Source organism: Lytechinus variegatus, chromosome 2 (genome assembly GCF_018143015.1).
Source record: "Lytechinus variegatus isolate NC3 chromosome 2, Lvar_3.0, whole genome shotgun sequence".
Classification (NCBI taxonomy): domain Eukaryota; kingdom Metazoa; phylum Echinodermata; class Echinoidea; order Temnopleuroida; family Toxopneustidae; genus Lytechinus; species Lytechinus variegatus.
This window is the reverse complement of record NC_054741.1, coordinates 19072434-19091112: the sequence shown is the minus strand read 5'-3', so window position 1 is coordinate 19091112 and position 18679 is coordinate 19072434. Positions and strand designations below refer to the sequence as shown.

The following is an 18679-nucleotide window of genomic DNA, read 5'->3' as shown; positions in this document are numbered from 1 at the left end:
AATCGGACAAATAGTGAGAAAGTTATGAGCATTTGAATATTGCAATCACTAATGCTATGGAGATCCTCACATTGGCAATGCGACAAGGATGTGTGATGTCACTGATGAACAACTTTCCCTTTGGTGGACTATAAAATACCCTCAAAATGTCTCTTTTTGCTGTTTGTTATGATGATACAAACTCTTTATCCATGATGTATTCTTTAAAAAATATGTATTACATGCCCTCATGTAGACAGAACACATGATTTATGGATAGATGTGATAAAAGAGGCAATTCTAGTGAAATATATACTAAAGTAATGGGGAGAGTTGTTCACAAGTGACATCACACATCTTTGTCGCATTGCCAATTCGCTATCTCCATAGCATTTAGTGATCACAATATTCAAATGCTCATAACTTTCTCATTATTTGTCCGATTTTTCTCAAACTGTTGTTGATCTGTTTCTTAGATTTTTCTGTTTTCACACAAGCGATCTTGTTCCAAAGATTTCATTCTCCTTTAAGAGCGAAGCAAATTAATCTACATGTAATCTCAGTTTAAAGGGATACTCTGAGCTGAAGATATTTGAATTAAATAGAGTAAGACTCCGAGAGCAAAATGCAGAAAATTTCATCAAAATTGGACAACAAATAACAAAGTTATTGAAATTTAAAGTTTAGCAATATTTTGTGAAAACAGTTATAATCACTTATATGCACATCATCATGAAAATTCATTAGGTGAGCTGATGATGTCACATCCCCACTTTCCCTTTTCTTATGTTATTACATCATAATTGTTTCATTTCTTCATAAATGTTTAAATGATGTGTCTCCATTATGATGAAATAATTTGCAGCAAGAAATAACTTCTGCACTTAATCAGTTGTCAATCCAATTGTTTTAGCTCTTGGTAGAAAAATTTTGAATAAACCTAATTTTATATAATACAAAACAAAAGAAAAAGTGGGGATATGAAATCACCAGCCCACCTAATGAATATGAATAATTCATGAAACATTCCTACAACTTTTGCACCAAAATAATGCAAATTTTAAAAATTCAATGACTTTGTTATTTGTTATCCTATTTTGATCACATTTTCAGCATTTTGCTCTGTGAATTTTACTCTATTCACCAAGATATAAATATTTTCAGCCTGGAGCATTCCTTTTACACAACATGAAGCTTTAAGATCTGAGATAGATCCTAGATCATCACCACCACCACCATCATCATTATCATTATTATTACTACTAACTACTACTACGACTACGACTACTACTACTACTACTACTACTTTTACTACCACTTATTATCAATATTATTATCACCATTATCATAATAAGTATTATTATTGCTATTATTAGTAGTAGTATATTTTTCAAATATCTTTTGTTTTTACTATTATCATTACCTTTATTCATAAACCATACAATTCATTCCAAAGCACGTACAGAAAATGCAAGTTCCTACTTGAGTGAAGAAGCAGCTGGCAAATCTTCCTGCCAGATATAATAGATCACAATTCCCATGGACCTACAATTCCTTCATAACCATAAGCACCATCTTTTTTTCTTTTTTTTTACAAAGATGTAATATCAAATTTTTGTTTAATTTGAATATACATGAAGATGAAAAGCAATCATTTAAAACAATAGACTGAGCTTTTCTTAATCAGGGATCTATCATCATTTTGCAAGTAATATGCAAATCTATAGTAACAATAATGCTAATTATAATAATTAGAATAATAACAATAATAATAATGATAATAATAATAATGATATATAGCATATTATTCAGAAAATACTATCTTCCTAAGATTATTCCACCACCCTCAATGACCAGGGCATAATTCCACTCCCCATCTCATTTTTTCTTTTTTCCTTTCCCTCACCGTTTTTTCATCCATGTCAGCAAAAAAGAAACAGATTTGAAGAACTTATAACAATAAATATATTCAGCAGAAACAACAAAATATACTGTTGTATTACTCTGGGCATAAACTATTCACGTGAACATGCCTACATATCCACAATAAAATTTTCAAAAGAATTTGGTTTCTTTATTAATTATGCTTTATCCTAAAATCACACAGTGGGTCCCAAAAAAACTATACACTTTTGAAATGGCTGCCAAATAAAAAATACATGTACCTATTCATGAGCATAAATGTTCAATGTTCATTTGTGAACTGATGAGCTTAATTTCTTATCATGTGTTTGCATACTGTGACTTAAAGACTAGAAGAAATCATGTAACTGGTGAACACTTTACTAACATGAATATCAGTATGTGGGACTAGACTGAAATTTCATGATATCTTTGGATTTTTAAAGGTGAAGAAATAAAATATCATCATTGGTTTTAACACATTTTGTCAATATCATACAAATAATTAACATACACGAAAATCAAGTAAAAAAATTATTTGTCCGGGGGTCAAATTCAAGGTCAAAGAAAAGGTCAAGGGTCACGACCTTATAAATCGCTCCAATACATTATTTGATGCATGTTTTGGATTCCTCTCTGAATTTCCTATTAAATGGTACCAGTTTCGTGAAAATTGGTCAACACGTTACGACGCAATGACCATTGAAAGTTGAAGGTCACGCCCATTTTTGTCAAAACAAGGAGAAAAGGGCGGGCTGTAGCGTGAGAACCGATGGACCGATTTGACTAATTTTTTTGTTTTGAGCGTGGGCCATGGTGAATTTTATGTATACCAATTTACAACGAATTCCGAGAGAGTCGGGTGCAAAATTGCACTTTCATTTGGTGAATTGGCATGGAATGACCCATGCACTTTGGGGAAAAAGACTTATAGATATGGAAAGCCAATAAGGTCAACTTTCAAATGACACCAAAAAGTTAGAAAACTATTCATGCTTGAGCGAGCACTGCCCACTGAAACAAAGAGTATGAAAATTAGGGTGGGCTGGAATTAGCCTTCCAATTTATGTCAATTTGAGAGGCAAATCCTTTCAAACTTGCAAAGTTAAGGGCGTTGTGATAAATTAATCATCAACCGTGACCAGTTTGGGTTGCTTAAGCAACTTTTATGAATTATTAAATTGAATGCATGAGTGAACACAAATTACACTTTTTGGGCAGCATTTCAACTTTATCATTTATCACGCATACATTCGTAATTCCGAAGCTTCGTAATTCCGAAGGTTCGGTTATTCCGAAGGTTCGTATTTCCGAAGGTTCGTAATTCCGAAGGTTCGTAATTACGAAGGTTCGTCAATCCGAAACGAAATAGGGTTCGTAATTCCGAAGGTTCGTTAATCCGAAAACGAAATAAGGTTCGTAATTCCGAAGGTTCGTTAATCCGAAAACAAAATAAGGTTCGTAATTCCGAAGGTTCGTTAATCCGAAAACGAAATAAGGTTCGTAATTCCGAAGGTTCGTTAATCCGAAAACGAAATAAGGTTCGTTAATCCGAAAACGAAATAAGGTTCGTTAATCCGAAAACGAAATAAGGTTCGTTAATCCGAAAACGAAATAAGGTTCGTTAATCCGAAAATGAAAATAATTCATTTTGGTAACAAAAACGATGTTGTCATTACAAGATTACACGATATTATGCAATGATAGTAATAACGATCGATGATGTGTGTTGGGGCCAAAGCATGTATTTCATTAAGAATGGCGCCCTGATCAAGCATAGGCTAATTTCGATTTTATCTGAGCAATTGCTGCCTATAAGCAAATGGTTTAATTAAAGATGCAGGGGATCAAGTGTGTTGGAAGCGTGCGAGCAACCTCTAGATAATAGGATTTGTATTGGAGGGGATGTCATTTTTAATAACAGCTTCTGCTGGTAATAAAAATAATACTAATAATGATCCTTGTGAGATGTTGAAAGCGCGAATCGCAAGCTGAAACTAGTAGACATTTCATGTAACAAGACGTGAAGTGAGCATTCGGAGCATTTTTGTAATCGTGAGAAAGATGTGTATCTTTCTAAAGAATTAATGCGAGGGCGAGTTGTAATTTGTTTATATACTGACCTGGGGCCCGTTGCATGAAACTTTTTACCTGAGAAAACTCAGGTTGTTTTTACAGGAGTTTTTGCCCTGTGCTAAAGTAATTGGCGGAAATCAGACTAACCTTAGTTTTCAGTTTTTACCAGAGTTTTCTCAGGTAAAAAGTTTTATGCAACAGGCTTCAGAAAGTAATCTTTTAAGGACTGCATTTAGTGACTCATGAATAGAATATATATCTCACGAACTAAATAATGAGAGTGCGAACCGCAAGCTTAAAATTTGTGATATTCCAACCTGAAAACTGGACATTTCATACTTCTTTTTTGTAACCAGGAATAGAATGAGTTCCTCAATAAACAATACTTGATGCGAGCGAGAAACGTGAGCCAAATTTTTCCGATTTTCCAACCTGAAAACTGGACATTCTATAGCATTCTTGTAAAAAAAAATAATAATAGCTGGGAGAATAGTTTTCAGAACTGAAGTGGCTTCCCTGGGTAAATGATATCTATATCAATATCATCATTCTAGGCCCACATGAAATTTCCAAAAGTTTGAGCACGTGATTCGCTCGCAACATCTCACAAGGATGCCCTTTTCACAGTATTGACCAAAAAGGTGAATTTTACATCTTCAGATTTGACTTTTTCCCCCAAACCGCTTGCTCTCTACGCTCGCAGAAATGAAACGTAAATATATAACGTTAGCATGTTTAGTGATCACTTAAAAAATTGTGCTCAATTTAGTTACTACAAAAACACACAACCTCTTTACACAGATGATAATCTAATGGTGAAAATATCCGTTTGCACCAAATTGCCCTATTGGCCCCTTTTTTTTTTACTTTGCCCCCCCCAAAAAAAAAAAAAAATACGTTCCGCCGCCATTGGCTAAAACACGCATCGTCTTCATGGCTAACTGCAAAAAGTTCTTAAAATGTCCCCTTTAGATCAGATCAGAGCTTATATATTTAAAAATTCTGTTCGCGCTTCTTGCTAGCAGTTATTATCTAAATTTAGTTACATAGGCATCTCGCTTTGAAGATCACAAACATATTGCCCATCATATTAACAAAAATATAGCTCGCGCTCGCATTATTTAAAAAGGGTTTATCATGTTATTACATATTTACTTTATTTTATAAGGATAAAGCTAATTATTGACTGTTAGGACTACCCTTTCAAAGAAACAAACAAAAATCAACTAACTGCCGATCAAGGAAAATATGGCTAACCCCCCCCCTCTATTTGACGAAAGTTGGATCCGCCGGGAGGGAGGCAGGGGGCATCAAAAATGGAATAAAAAACAGGGGAATGGGAAAGTTCTTTTTTCAAAAATAAATATGCCGTTTTTCATGTTTTTTCGAAATAAAATACTCTTTTTAAAGTATACAAGTTAAGTTAAGTTTTCAGGCTGGAATATTGAAAAATTTCAGCTTGCGCTTCGCACTCTCATTCGATTGGTGAAATATGCATCCTAAAGAGGTCACTAAATGCTTTCTTTAACAGGTTCCTTTTCTGGTCAGTATGTTTAAGCTCGCGTTTTGCGCTCGTGTTAATTCTTTAGTTAGATGCACATCTTTTTAATGACAGCAGAAATCTGCTCGTATTTTTAAAAACTAATTTTCATTTTTTATTGAAATAACCTAAAGTTTAGCTTGTGATTCACTCTCGCAACACCTCGCAATAATGCCATTTTAAGAATAACTGACCACAAAAAACGTTATACAACTTCACCTTTGAATTTGTTTTACCAAGCCGCTCGCTCATTATACTCTATCCCGAAAAATAAAGCCTAAATATACATTTTGCCATAATAAGAAGTCACTTCAAAAAAGTTATTCTCTACTTAATCACTATCAAACAGACAATGACTTCAAGCAGATGATAATCTTAAGGTGAAAATATTACCACAGTCCCAATTTTGACGTATGAGTTTCAATTTGGCTTTACCCCCAACGAAAATTCGTTTGGCTGCCCTTACCTTCCCATCCTCATATGATAATTTAACGGCAACAGTGTCCCCCGCCCCCCTCCCCTTGCCTCTGCCTCTGCTTTCCCGGTTTTCATTTTTCGGATTAACGAACCTTATTTTGTTTTCGGATTAACGAACCTGATTTTGTTTTCGGATTAACAAACCTTCGGAAAAACGAACCTTATTTTGTTTTCGGATTAACGAACCTTATTTCGTTTTCGGATTAACGAACCTTCGGAAAAACGAACCTTATTTCGTTTTCGGATCAACGAACCTTCAGAATAACGAACCTTTTTTCGTTTTCGGATTAACGAACCTTCGGAACAACGAACCTTATTTCGTTTTCGGATTAACGAACCTTCGGAACAACGAACCTTATTTCATTTTCGGATCAACGAACCTTCGGAATAACGAACCTTTTTTCGTTTTCGGATTAACGAACCTTCGGAACAACGAACCTTATTTCGTTTTCGGATTAACGAACCTTCGGAACAACGAACCTTATTTCGTTTTCGGATTATCGAACCTTCGGAATAACGAATCGTCGGAATTACGCCACAAATGTTCGGATTAACGAACCCTTTTTCGTTTTCGGATTAACGAACATCGAGGTATAGGCAATTTACGTGTTTCGGAATTACGAACCTTCGGAATAAAGAACCTTCGGAATTACGAAGCTTCGGAAATACGAAGTGTAACCATTTATCATGTGGATCTCAGCAAGGTGTTCAATGGGACTCGGGAGAATAGGGGATGAAATAGTACTTAAGTGGGAAGAAGGTTGATGAAATAAGGGTCAACAGAACATTTAGCACCCCCTCCCTCTTTCCCACCCTCCCCTCCTGTTGAGAGACTGATGGCTGTTAGTCCAGGATAGAAGAGGCATAACCTTGTTTTTTTATATACAATATTTTTTGATGGTTTTTTGTCGATTCGAGGGTGCTGATTACGAATCTGAATGATGCCACTCGTGTAACCTTGAGCATTTTCCGCAAATTGGCAAAATCCAATATGGCCGCCAAAATATGCAAATTACCCATGAAAATCATGAAACTGTCCGCACATTGGCTGTGAAATGCATGAAATTGTGTGGCAGGAGTGAAATACAATCTTAAAACATAATTTTTAATAAAATATTTATTTTCCTGATATTCAAAATGGCCGCCATAGGCCATTGTATACACTATCATGTACAATATGAATAGGGAATACTAATTTTCACAAAAATGAGCACTAAACTGCAAAAAATCGCGATGTATGAACGAAGTAATATATGTAAATCACCATTACTAACAAGATACATAATTTGTAATGTCATATATGGGAAAATTGCAGTATTTTGATATCTAAAATAGCCGCCACTGGCCCAAACAGTATTGCGTACTATTGCAATGGGAGCCAAAAAATTCTCAAGAGTGATCACTAAAATGCTTATTATGAAGATTAAACAATTGGAATACTGACTATAAACATAATTATTAACGAAATATATTATCAATATGCTATGTATGTGGTAAATGTTGTATTCTGATATTCAAAATGGCTGCCAAATGCTCTAAAAGTATTATACACAATGAGAAATGGGAGAAAAGAAATCACAAGATTGAGCGCTAAAATGCATATTTGATAAATTAACTGGATACTGTCTAAACACGTATTTTCTAACGAAATATATCATTCAGGTTTCAAGTTTGTGTTAAATACTGTATTTCGACTTTCAATATGGCCGCCATCGACATTAACCATTATGTAAAATGCAAAGTGGGAAACCAATATTGACAGGAGTGAGCACCATAAATGCACGTAATAGTGATCTATGAGTAAAATATTGTCTGAAAGCATCATTTCTATTAAGATATATCATTTATTCTGCCAGTTAGATGACAAATACGGTTATTTTAAAGTCAAAATGGCCGCTACAGTCCCTTACGTATTATACACAATATGAATGGGAACAAAACAAATCATTTGAACAGAATTTGGCTTTGCTTGATCAAATGGTGATGTATGAATGGAATATTGTCTGAAAACATGATTTATAACAAAATATATAATATCTTATGTAATTTAGGTGATAAATACTGTATTTCAACATTCAAAATGGCTGTCATATGCCCTTTTTGTGAACATCATTTGTCTCCACCCAAATTGTATATATACGATAAGTGCTTATGGTGGCCATTTTCAATTTAAAAATGCAGCATTTTATCACCTTAATTACACAACAAATATGATATATCTAGTTAGAAACCATGGTTTTAGACAATAATTAACCTTTACATCACAATTCACAATTATATGCAATATTTAGAGTCAAGCAAAGCCAAATTCTGTCAAAATTATATGTCCCATGTTACAATGTACACAATACTTTTAGGACCTATGGCAGCCATTTTGGATTTCAAAGTACAGCATTTATTGCCTCCACCATGTCCACGACCCATATGTGATGTTTTCAGTTAGAAATAATGTTTAAGACGATATCTTTACCCGTACATCACAGTTCTATGCATTTTATGATTCTCACTCTTGTGAATATTAGTTTCCCTGTTCGCATGTTACATAATTTATTTAGGGCTTGTAGAGGTTATTTTGAATGTCAAAATACAGTATTTATCACCTATATGGAAGAAGAAATGCGATGATTAAAAAAAAATGTTTTCAAATAACGTTTTACTCATACAACAGGATTATATGGATGTCATAGTCAAGCAAATCCAAATTCTTACAAAATTATACGTCCCAATTCACATTGTAGATGATACTGTTAGGGCCTATAGGGGCCATTTTGAATTTCATAATACAGTATTTATCTCATGCATGACAAAAGAAATGATATGTCTTGCTATAAAACATGTTGTCAGACAATATTTTATTCATAGATCACAATTACATGCATTTTATGTTTCTTACTCGTGTTAAAATTAGTTTCTCTATTCGCATTGTACATGATCAATATATAGTGGCTATGGCGGCCATTTTGAATTTCAAAATACAGCATTAACCACATAAATGGCATATTTACAATTATGTTTTAGTCAGTATTCCACTCGTTTATCTTAATAATCTGCATTTTAATGCTCAATCATGTCATTTTTTTGGCCCCGGACATTGCCATTGTACATAATACTCTTTGGGCCAGTGGCAGCTATTTTAGATATCAAAATACAGCAATGTTCCAATATTTGACATAATAAATAATATATCTCATTAGTAATGATGATTTGCATATATTACTTCGTTCATACATCGCGATTTTTGCAGTTTAGTGCTCATTTTTGTGAAAACTAGTTTTCCCTATTCATATTGTACATGATAGTGTATACAATGGCCTATGGCGGCCATTTTGAATATCAGGAAAATAAATATTTTGTCAAAAATTATGTTTTAAGATTGTATTTCACTCCTGCCACACAATTTCATGCATTTCACAGCCATTGTGAGGACAATTTTATGAGTTTCATGGGTAATTTGCATATTTTGGCGGCCATATTGGATTTTGCCAATTTGCGGAAAATGCTCAAGGTTTCACGAGTGGCATCATTCAGATTCGTAATCAGCACCCTCGAATTGACAATTAACCATTAAAAAAAATTGTATATATAAAAAAACAAGGTTTGGTCAATTTTCTACGGGGCCTATCCTGGACTATATTGTCATGTAAGCGTGAAGTCCAGAGCAGAATGTTGATTTAATGATTAATTCTGAATTGGAACATCAACTTTTTCCTATCAATCATTTAATCAATTTAAACAAATTATCAGTAAATCAACTCATTCAATGTGCAATGTGATTAATCAAACATTTATTTTTTTTTCAATAAATCATTTCATTAATCATAATCATTAAATATCTTGGTAATCATTCAATAAAGAAAACAGACCATCAGCTACCTTGGAATAGGCTACAATCCAGGTAGTGAGAGAGAGAGAGGGGGGCTGGAAAATGGAGGTGGAGGGTACATATGACTTTTAATATGTAAAAGGACAAAAAGAAGAGGAATGCCCTTTTACTCAAGTCTTAGCATATCTCGCCCTCTTGCTTGTAACTGACTCTCACGAACACACTTTTGAGGTCCACAAGATGAATATGCTGCACTAAAATTACAATTCCTGTTCACTCATGCATTACATTTCAATTTATACCCTTTTTACACAGGATTTTCTTAGCCCCGGACTATCGCTAACCCCGTACTACTTTTTTTTCTTTTCACACATGCCAAATTGTTATTGCTAACCCCGAATAAGCAATACTTGCTTTTCACACACAAAACTCGCTAACCCCGGACTAGTGGTTTTTGTCGATCATTCGTAGTACAAGTACTTCACTCGTACCTTTTTACATACGCTAAAATTTCCTTAACCCTGTACTATAGGTGGGGCTAAATTGCCATTTAGCCCCACCTATAGTACGGGGTTAAGCTTAGCCCACTTTTGTTTTACACTAGCGATCTTAACCCCGTACTATCACTCTTAGCACCGCAATTGCTGGGATAACCCTACTTTTTTGCAGGGCCAAATAATCCCGTACTAAAGGTGGGGTTAGCCCACTTTGCAAAAATGCTGTGTAAAAAGAAAGTGGGCTAAGCTTAACCCTGTACTATAGGTGGGACTAAATGGCAATTTAGCCCCACCTATAGTACGGGGTTAAGGAAATTTTAGCCTGTGTAAAAAGGGTAATAGTAACTCATGAAATTTGCCTCAGAAACCAAAACCTATCTCACTCATTAATTTAGCTAGGCAAGTTCTAAATGACTTACCACTCAAAAACTGTAAGGCTAATTCTTGCCCAGCCTAGCCGAGCTCAGTCTCTCAGGAGAGAAGCAGGGGGGGGGGGGGAGTTGAGATGGAGAGAGGGGTTGCTAAATGTTCTGTTGATCTTTATCCCATCAATGAACTTCACCTACTTAAGTCACTTTACCCCCTCTTTTCCTGACTGTCATGAACACATTGTTGAGATCCACATGATAAAGACAAAATGACACACTAAAATTGCAATTCATAATCACTCATGCACTAAATTTCAATTTAATAACACATTAAATTTTCACAAACAACACACTGATCACAACTGATCTTTTATTCACCAAATAACCCTCAACTTTGCAATTACCAAACAAAAAAAACTGAAAGAAGTTGGAAGGCTAATTCCTGCCAACCCTAATTTTCATACCCTTTGTTTAAGTGGGCAGTGCTCGCTCAAGCATGAATAGTTTTCCATCTTTTTGGTGTCATTTGAAAGTTGACTTTATTGGCTTTCCATATCTATAAGTCTTTTCCCCAAAGTGCTACAATTTTTATTTGGAGGCCTTTTCAAAAGTGTATAGTTTTTTTTGGGACGCACTGTACAGTGTTTTGGAGCTCATTTGGATAATAAACTTGCAAAGTTTCAAGCAAATGGAGGCACAATGAATGAAATCCTATTGCACAATATTCTTTTATGCCAATAAACAAATACTTGTAGATGACTATCAACAGCAAATGTTTGGTAATTAAATAAGGTTCAATTAAAAGACTCATGACCTTCTTTTCTCAATTAAAACTCCTCACCTCACAATATCTTCCAACTGGTCACTTTCAGCTACAAGCCTATCGTGATTGTAAACATCTGAACTTTTTCGTAATTCCGATCGTAATTCCCAAAATTAAAGGGGAAGTTCACCCTTACAAAAAGATTACTGAAAAAATAGCAGAAAAAAATAATAAAAGATATTGGTGAAGGTTTGAGGAAAATCCATCAAAGAATAAAAAAAATATTGGAATATTTGATTTGTGACATCGTGTACATACAGCTTTCGTACATATTGTATTTCAATACATTTTGTTTTATGTACATGAAGCTTTTGTACATATTGTATTTCAATACATTTTATAAAAACAAACAATGCAGTTTGTTTGAAATGTGGAATGTTCACAATTAAATAGCAGCTTTTCTGACCACACACTTTATAATAAACTATGCCATGATGTCTAACCACAGTGTTAATACTAGTGTATCACTGTCTGACCACAGTGTGGTTGAGTGTAGTGTTGATGTGACTCTTTCTAAGACCACAGTGTATCACGTTTGAACACACCAAGAGTTCACAATTCACATAATTCCTCTCTGACCACAATTAATGTATTGTTACTGTTTATGTTATTCATATTACTGTTAATTCGTTGAAAATTAATCTCTTGCATTACGATGCACACACATTTTGAAACTGATAAAAGCTAGAGAAGTTAGAGATAAAGTTTCCCTTAATAATACTAGCAAGGCCAACATATTCCATTAGCAGCTATTCTGTACTTCAGATTATTCCACTAAAAATTGTTTTCATATTGTATGACAGAAAATTGATACATGTATGAAGGTTGCAATAAAACTCAACAGAAATACATCAGTTGTTTGTCGGTGTAAAAGCTTGCAAGGGTCACTAATGTGATTAGTGTGAATTTTTTCATCTAACACTCTCATTTTACAAAAAAGTAGTGGTTGTTAAATTATATTTCAGCGGTTTTTTTTTTTTTGGGGGGGGTGAAAATTGAATATATATTTTCAATATCCAGTGCCCTCTCTCGGTAACGATATCATTTTTTCTTAGAAAAATGGTCCTTTGTGAGCATATCTATATCTCACCAAATTGGTGACAAATTTAGTGATTCAATATAGAAACAAACTGACAAAAGATATCCTGGAATTTTCAGCCTATGCCATGCTTGAGAAGTGTTTATTATCATACAATCGAACAAAAATGCAGATATTCTATTTGGCAACTAAATGAATGTAAAATCACAAAATTAATCCAACATATTTTTAGTTAATATCTTCCACATACAAACTCTCTAAAAAATCCTATTTTAGGGGATTTGCCTATCAAATCTTATCTATCAAAACCAAAACTTTGAATGAGCTACAACAATATGACTCCTCAAGTTTAACCACACTTGGATTCTGAAGTACTTTCATCATACTCCACCAAAACATGCATCCCAAAATGCTGAAATGCAAAATAAATATGATCGCTGTTGTGCTTGTGCATTCACCGTCAAAAGGCAAAATGTAATATCCAATGTTGAGCAGTGAACCAGAAAAACAATGTAATCAAAGGTTCTTTTATTCCATATTTCTTCTCTTTTCTTCAATTTTTGACCTCCTAGTCAGAGGTAATCCACACCTCAGGGCTCCTATTCAAATGGTGTTGTGCCTTTTCTAAATGATATCACTATTCGTAATCATTTGTATCTGTTTCAAGTGCATATGTGTATATGTAGCTGAACCTTAAAAGAGCTCATGACATGTATACAAATACTTTTCATAATGGTGTAAAATTATCAATACATTTTAACATTCACCATACAGGACACAAATATCTTATCTTTTTACCTATTACTATTGATTAAAGAGAATAACCAATGATTTTAAATCTGACAAATTAAGACTCAAATGTGTTAATTGGTATCAGAAGATTTTTTGTCCCTAATTAAAGGACAAGTCCACCCCAACAAAAAGTTGAAAAGAGAAAAATCCATCGAGCATAAAAATGAGAATTTCATCAAAATCGGATGTGAAATAAGAAAGTTATGGCATTTTGAAGTTCCTCTTAATTTCACAAAACAGTTATATGCACATCCTGGTCGGAGGAGACTGATGACATCATCCACTCACTATTTCTTTTGTACTTCATTATGAAATATTCTAATTTTCTCTTCTTTGTCAAGTGAAACAAGATTAATTCCTCCATGAACATGTGGAATTAGCATTGTTTAATACTATATGGTTCAGTCAAGTTGGTCCTTATTGTCAAATCTGTAAAAATGAAATATTGTATAATTCAAACAATAAAAAACAAAAGAAATAGTGAGTGGGGGACATCATCGACCGTCTCATTTGCCTGTCACTGAGTTGTGGATATCACTGTTTTGATCAAAATAAGCAAAAGTTTAAAATGTCAGAACTTTCTTATACCCCTTTCATAAACCCAATTATGCGGCTAACAGCAGCATAATTTGGTCGTAAAATCGGAAGAGGACCAGAGTTATCCGCATTATTTTGATGCTGCTATTATCCGCATAATAGCAGCATCGGGACCAGATTTTGACTTTATGAACGCATTTCCAAATAATGCGGATAATTGCCATGGTGCGGTCACAAGGTCACCCTTTTCCAACACCACCGCATCGGAGGGGGCGTGTCCAGTTGTCATGACGATTATCCGCCTTTTTCAGGACGGGCGCTCGTAAAAATAGTGCGGATAATTTTCGGAGTTTGTGAACGCAATTTTTATTGAATTATCCGCATTACTCTTAGGCGGCTAATTGAAGGATGGGTTTAAGAAAAGGGGATTATTTTACATCCAATTTTGATGAAATTTTCAGCATTGTGCTAGTTTGATTTTTCTCTATTTATTCAAATTAATATTTTTCTGGGGTGGACTTGACCTTTAAGGAGTATGGTATAGTATAGATTTTTTTTTGGGGGGGGAATACATAACGGATAGATAGGCCATATTCAGTTTTGTCAACATGACACAACTGTTCTTCCATGGGGTCCATATACAATAAAATTATTATTACCTATACCGGCATTTTAGCAGATAAATAAATTTCATATTTCGCTCGCTACTTTAAATCTGAGTTCAATGGGGTAAAAACTTGCCATGTTGCACTCCCGGGCCTTGCCTATAGCAATACTGTGTACAAAAGCAGAGGGTGATATTGGCGGTGCTGGGTAAAAATGGCAGAGGTAAAAATGGCAGAGGTAAAAATAGCAGAGGTAATAATGGTAGAGGTAAAAATGGCAGAGGTAAAAATGGCAGAGGTAAAAATGGCAGAGGTAAAAATGGCAGAGGTAATAATGGCAGAGGTAAAAATGGCAGAGGTAAAAATGGCAGAGGTAAAAATGGCAGAGGTAATAATGGCAGAGGTAAAAATGGCAGAGGTAAAAATGGCAGAGGTAAAAATGGCAGAGGTAAAAATGGCAGAGGTAATAATGGCAGAGATAAAAATGGCAGAAAATGGCAGAGGCATAAATGACAGAGTTAAAGATCATGACATGCTACATCAACAGGATAGACAGAGCCTTTCGGTTAATATCAGTCATAATTATTGAACTTAAATGGACTCCTCTCGACGAAATGAGTATGAACTGACTAGATATTAAGGATTTTTTTTGTCATCATAAATCGTTGTTACACGATTAAACTCAAACATTTTCATGACGAAGTGATTTCAATAAGTGATTGATGAAAGGATTTATCTTGGCCAGTTCGTAGAACAGCACTTCAATCCATACATACCCAACAAACACCAAAGTGTGCTACCATTAACACACTGAAATAGAGACCTATTTTTAAGTGTTAATTCACCCTGGCAAATGGTTTACTGTAAAATTAGCAGAAAAATATATTGGTGGTTTACGGAAAGTCCATCAAAGATTAAGAAAGTTATTAGAAGTTTGAGTTTTTGATCTGTGACGTCGTATACTAGCAGCTGCCCCGTATTCTATGCACCAAAATGTATATTTTTCCATTTTTGGCGGTTCGTGATTGCCAAAAAAAATCTTTCAGAAGCGGATGTGAAATGATTTTATGTTGATATACTTAAGGTACAATAAAAACTATTTTAATTCAAAAAAAAAGAAAAATGACATTTCATATATATTTTTTATTACACCATATGTGGAAAAAACTGCTCGGAAATGACGTCACCGTTAAAGTTCTTATAACTTTTTAAATCTTTGATGGATTCCCCCACCGATATCATTTTAATTATTTTCTGCTATTTCTACAATAAACATTGTTAGTGTGAATTTCCCCTGTAATAAATTAAGTATAATACTTGGGATCTAGAGTGTGCTTCAAATTTGAATATTAGAAGAGCGATCTGACATGGGAAGGCCGTGCAAGTAAGTCCAGGAAAAAATGAGAAATACCAGTTTGGTGCAGAAAATTTACAGTATTATTTACAAATGTTACGCTTTCCATTAGTCAAACATTATAATTGCAATTTCCTTCTCAGAACCTTCCTTATTTAATCTACTGCATGCATGGAGGGGATTTTGGATTTTTTTGCATTTGACAATTTACACCTCTGTCATTTTTACTTCTGCCATTAATACCTCTGCCATATTTACCGCTGTCATTTATACCTCTGCCATTTTTACCTTTGCCATTTTTACCTCTGCCATTTTTGCCTTTGCCATTTTCACCTCTGCCATTTTTACCTCTGCCATTTTTACCTCTGCCATTTTTACCTCTGCCATTTTTACCCTTGCCATTTTTACCTTTGCCGTTTTTACTTCATCCATTTTTACCTCTGCCATTTTTACACCAAGCCATATTGGCCATATCTCTGCTAGTAAGCTTGCGCAGTAGAAGCAGATTTTTATCGCTAATTTCAATATTGCGAATCTAGTTTGAACAAGTTTGTAAACCACCAACGAATCGTACATATACGCAGCATGGCCAGTGCATATGCATTCCCAACAAGTGCAAGGTTTTTTCGCGTTAAGTGTATGAGTGTGACTTAGCAAGAATCACTTTGCCATCATCTGACATCATTCAGTAGTGATAAGCAAACAGGCATATAAATTGTTTCAAATAATGGCTTGAATTATTATACAGCTGTGGGTAATAATGACAAGATTGATTGGCTCTTTTTGCAGGAAACATCAAATATATTGCCCTTAAAAGAACCATATTATGAGGCCGCCATCAATTCAAGCCTAACTGCTCACGATGGCGGTCTACTGCGTTCATTTATTACATTATATATGTTTACATTTATAAAAGATTAATATATACTCACATCCTTATTTGTATTTATTATGTAATATGACCACATTGTTTATATTGTGAATTATTTTGTATATTGTAATTGTAAATAATTTTGTATTGTGTTTTTGAACGCAGAAATAAATGCAAACAAACAATTTTGCCCTCATCTAAAGACTTGTGGCAATATGATCTGTTGCGGGCAACATATTTGATGTTCTCTCAAGTCTCAAGGCTAGTCAAAGTGTTCTATCATCTCTTTTAGGACTCTCTCTTCCACCCCGCAGTCTTAACACAGTAGGCGCCAATATAGGGCCGTCTGCACCATCCGGAGTTTTCAAATTAGAGCTTTATTTCTGATCTGGCACATTATCCCAATCAGGGGCCGCGGAACGGGGGGGGGGGGGGCTGGGCTTCAGCCCCCCACTTTTTTCCAAAACCGTGTACAAAAACGTAAAAATGACCATATGATTGTGATTTTTAGCATGGTCAGTCCCCCCACTTTTGGCTCAGCCCCCCCACTTTGAAAACCGTTCCGCGGCCCCTGCCAATCTGAACAATCTCGAGATTATTTGCAATGGAGATGCAATTATTGCGCTAGTTCGTAGGATTAATCTCGAGATTGCAATCCCAAGTCAACTTGGGATTATTTGCGAAATAGTGCGCTATGAATTATCGCGCTAATTCGTAGGTGCAGACGCACTCGGGATTATTTTATTCACGGCGTCAGACCATAATGCATCTATGCCTCGCTCAAGCAGGAATTGCTCTTCTTCATATGGTGGAGATGAGGTTTCTTGAATATCGAGATTAATCGCAAAGAGGACCGACCGGGCTAAAATCTCGAGATTGGGCAAACTCGGGATGGTGCAGCACCGCCTTCTGCTTCTTATTATTAACTCACTTTGCCTTTAATGCAACAGTAGCCCTACACTACACCAACAACCCAAACAAACCACAATCATATTTTTATTAAATCGTACAGGATGATAAAAAGATGCAAGACATAACAAACGACTTTGTGAGGGAAGAAATAGTTTCAGGGGCTTGTTGACATTTATACATCATAATATTTCAATAACTTATTTTATGGTCTTAAGCAAGTACTTACATTATTGTCAAAATGAAAATCAACCAGCTCGATATATGATTTTGGTGAGGTAAGAACACAGAAAGAACAAGATCTTCACCCGTGCAGCAAAATGCAGTGTAAAATATTACCTGGAACATTCCAGCAACATATATTTTTTTCAAGTTTCTCAACCTAGGACGATTGTTAGTCTTCGCAAAATAGGCCACTATCAAGTAAAAAAATATTTAGCAAATTAAAACAAAGCAGACAATAGTCAGTTGAATAATTAGTAATTATATGGGGGCCTTTGAGCACGCTCAACTATTTTGCTATCTAGAATTAACAAGCAGCACGATGTTAAAACTCAATTATCATATAGACCTACATGTACATGTAGATTAAATTAAATTGAAATGTATTGCAGAGCAAACAATAAAATTTACACACGAAATGAAAAATATTGAATAGGGGTGAGGAAGAAACATGGATCTAGCAGAGAAAAGTGCTGACCAGTTACAACAAAACCATGACAATTAATTGTAAAACTCTTCAAAGTGTCTTTATATCAAAACTAGGCACATTTACTGAAGGGGGAATAACCACAGCATGAGGTAAGGGTATTGCACAATATTTTGGCATTGAGCAGCCCCCCTTCTTTGAGTACAAACCAGCATGTACAAGGCATAACACAGACATGTAGAAACGGCACTCAATAGGTGGTTTCAAACCACCTCGATCACAAGAATCCCCGTTAAAATACGAGAACTTTTTAAGCCTAAAAAATACCCGTTAATTATTCCTGCATTCACACCGCCCCGAAACACATCCTTCGGGATAAGTTCCCGAAGTTACGAGTATGCGCAGTATGGTCTGATAAGCAGGCAAGGCGCGAGATTC

The 18679-nt window shown here is 34.9% G+C and overlaps 1 protein-coding gene across 1 annotated transcript in view; it reads right to left on the bottom strand.

The window, feature by feature from the left end:
- Window positions 1-17928, bottom strand: part of LOC121407503 — a 55025-nt gene extending 37097 nt beyond the window's left edge. Inside the window, exon 1 of the mRNA XM_041598618.1 lies at window positions 17822-17928. The gene's annotated coding sequence lies outside the window, so the exon portion shown is untranslated. The remainder of the gene's footprint in view (window positions 1-17821) is intronic.
- Between the last annotated feature and the right edge of the window lie 751 nt (window positions 17929-18679).